Source organism: Macrobrachium rosenbergii, chromosome 1, assembly GCF_040412425.1.
Source record: "Macrobrachium rosenbergii isolate ZJJX-2024 chromosome 1, ASM4041242v1, whole genome shotgun sequence".
NCBI lineage: Eukaryota > Metazoa > Arthropoda > Malacostraca > Decapoda > Palaemonidae > Macrobrachium > Macrobrachium rosenbergii.
In genome coordinates, this window is record NC_089741.1 from 33,032,526 (window position 1) to 33,035,880 (window position 3,355).

Genomic DNA, 3,355 nt, shown 5'->3' on the forward strand with positions numbered 1-3,355 from the left:
TAAGCTATTTATACCACCAGTTCGTTAGACGGAGACCATAATCCGTCAGTCAACTGCCAGTCATTTTATACCACCAGATTTAGTTTGGGGGCGGTTAGGGGTAGAATAGGGGAGGGGAAGCTGCTGCCTACCTAGCCCAGGCAAATTAAGCAAACTGGCCCCCGGGCTTTTTCCGCCCGAAAGTTCGGAAAAGGAATGCGAGATTGAGCGACGCCGGCTGGAATTCTTTCGCCGGATCTCGTTCTTTCGTCACTCCGGCGGTGGAGCGCAAGCGGTGGATATATTATGGATCTGCCGTCGTGGATATATATCTAAATATATATAGATGTATGATGTAACATAAAGTTTTTTTATTATTATTATTATTGCTACTACACAATGTTCTTTTCGATGAACACTGTCATCCTACATTGACTGATAGAATGCAACAGAATGCGACGCATAGAATCGCCTGTTTCTAAGATGATCTCAGAAGCAATCATTGTCTGTAACGACCTCTCTCTCTCTCTCTCTCTCTCTCTCTCTCTCTCTCTCTCTCTCTCTTCATCTTAAAATTTTAGAATTCGAGCAAACGTAATGAATCTCTCTCTCTCTCTCTCTCTCTCTCTCTCTCTCTCTCTCTCTCTCTCTCTCTCTCTCCATCTTAGAATTTTAGAATTCGAGCAAACATAATGAATCTCTCTCTCTCTCTCTCTCTCTCTCTCTCTCTCTCTCTCTCTCTCTCTATGCATACATATATATATATATATATATATATATATACATACATATATATATATATATATATATATATATATATATATATATATATGTGTGTGTGTGTGTGTGTGTGTGTGTGTGTGTGTGTATGTGTGTGTGTGAATAAACAGAGATGTTTATACCTTTCTCTTCTCTCTCTCTCTCTCTCTCTCTCTCTCTCTCTCTCTCTCTCTCTCTCTCTCTCTCTCTCTCTCTCTCCACTTCTCAGTATCAGTTCCCTGACAACCTAAATTTCAGAAATCGAGATTTCCTCCTGAATGTTTTCAGCACGGTCTGAAACGCCTCTCGGAAATGCCAGCCACTGAAAGCACTCACTTCCGGTCCTCAGATTCTCAGCGCTTGCAGATTCAAGCACAGAGCGAAGGTGAAACAAGGGGGCCGGGGCGGGGCGGGGGATCCCGACCCCGCCCTCGACACACAAATTCCGCATCGACATCTTCGCTCACCTTTGGTGAAAAAGGAATGAGGTTTGTGTGAGAAAATTGTCAGGTCTGGTACTTTGCGTCAAGATGTTGGTGGTGCAATATTTAGTGGGATCATAGATATATATGTATATATATACATATATATATATATTCATAAAACCACTGTTACACCTTTCAAGCCTTTTACTGTTGGTTTTCCGTTTCAGCGCCGAATGACCTCATAGGTCCCAGTGCTTAGCCTTCGACCTGAATCTTATGTTCAATTCAACTTAAATAATATTGTAAACTGTTTAATTTGACTATTTTCTTAGGCCGTGATTAATATTATAGTGTTTATTTTCTTCTTTTTTTTCTTTTTGAGGATTCTTCGGGGAAGAGAGAGAGAGAGAGAGAGAGAGAGAAAGAGAGAGAGAGAGAGTAGGGTGCAAGAATTTGAAAAAATTTCACAAATACTCTTGCACAAGAATTTAAAAACACTTTAACAATTACTCTTACCTATATGTGTATATATTTATACATTTTTGTAGCAATCTCCATAAGAGAGCTAGAGAGAGAGAGAGAGAGAGAGAGAGAGTACAGAGAGATTCAGAAAGCAATCTTACAAAACTCATACATATACATATGTATATATATATACAACTATTTGCATTCTCCGTGCTGAGAGAGAGAGAGAGAGAGAGAGAGAGAGAGAGGGAGAGAGAGAGAGAGAGAGAGAGAGAGAGAGAATAGACGTACAAGATTTTTAAAAATCTCACAAATATATATATTTACATATCTATATATATATACATATGCATATATATACATACAATACATACATTCACATATATACATACACAGACGTATACATATACATATATAGGCGACACTCCGTACCCAAGGCAGCCCAAATCACTCTGTGGGCCAAGTGTGTATTAACCTCCCATTCAATATGTGAAGTGGTCTATTGTGGTCCCTCTAATGGAAAGGACCAGGTGGATTACCTGACGATTTCGCAATGGCTGTGTTTGTGTTTGTGTATTTGTGTATTTGTGTATGTGTGTGTATGTGTGTGTAAGTGTCTTTGTGTAAAAAGTGAACTTGTGAGAAGGAAAAGAGAGACGTTCAAGTTTGTGCAATGTTAAATCTGTACTTAAACTAACATTGGACTCTCTTCATTGAGGGAAATGAATGCAGTAGACCATTTTTAAAGGTAATGAATGCACTGGGTTATTTCCATTAAAATGATGAGTACAATAGACTGTTTCCATGAAGGGAAAATGAATTAATTAACTGTTTTCCCAGGAAATGAATGCAGCCAGACTGTTTTCATTAAGGAAATGAATACAATGACTGTTTTCCTTAATGGAAATGAATACTATAGATTGTTTTCCCTAAGGAAAATGAATACAATAGACTGTTCTGATGAAGGGAAATGAATGAATCAGAAATGAATCAGACTGTTTTCATTTAGGAAAACAACACAATATGGAACAAGCCTGGTGGATCCACTGACTTGAAATCCAAGCTTTCAAAGAATGCGGCGTTCGCTGGAAAGGAGTTACAGAAAATAATATGAAACACAAAAAGAAGAAATCAATTAAGAAAGCAATAGAAAAAAAATATCAATTTTTCAAAAGTATCTGAGAAAAAGAAAAAAGTTGTGCGGGAATCTCTCCAAAGAGTCTTCAGGCATTCTCTCTCTCTCTCTCTCTCTCTCTCTCTCTCTCTCTCTCTCTCTCTCTCTCTCTCTCTCTCTCTCTCTCTCTCTCTCGAGTTAAACTCAATCTCCAAGCCCTTTGGTCCATTGTAAGTCAATCACTGTACCTGGGGCCCCCTTTTTTCCTTTAAGAAGATGAAACACTTCAGCTTTTATGGAAAAGGGCCCAATCTTGGCCTTGCAACTTGGTGCATGGTTAAGCTTGAGGATGCAATGCGTTTGCTCCCCTAATACAATTCTTGTATCTTAATCATTCATTCGCCTTTTTACTCCATTTATTCATTAATTTGTTTATTTTTCTTTCTTTTTCAATAAGTGAACTCTTCTTTCTGTATTCCCCATTACCTTCTGTTGCTTCAATCTTTATGAACACCATTATAATCTTTGGAAGCTTGAATTTCAAGTCACTGGCCCCTTTTGTGGGCTTGTTCCATATGAATAGGGTTCATCTTCTGAATAATAATAATAATAA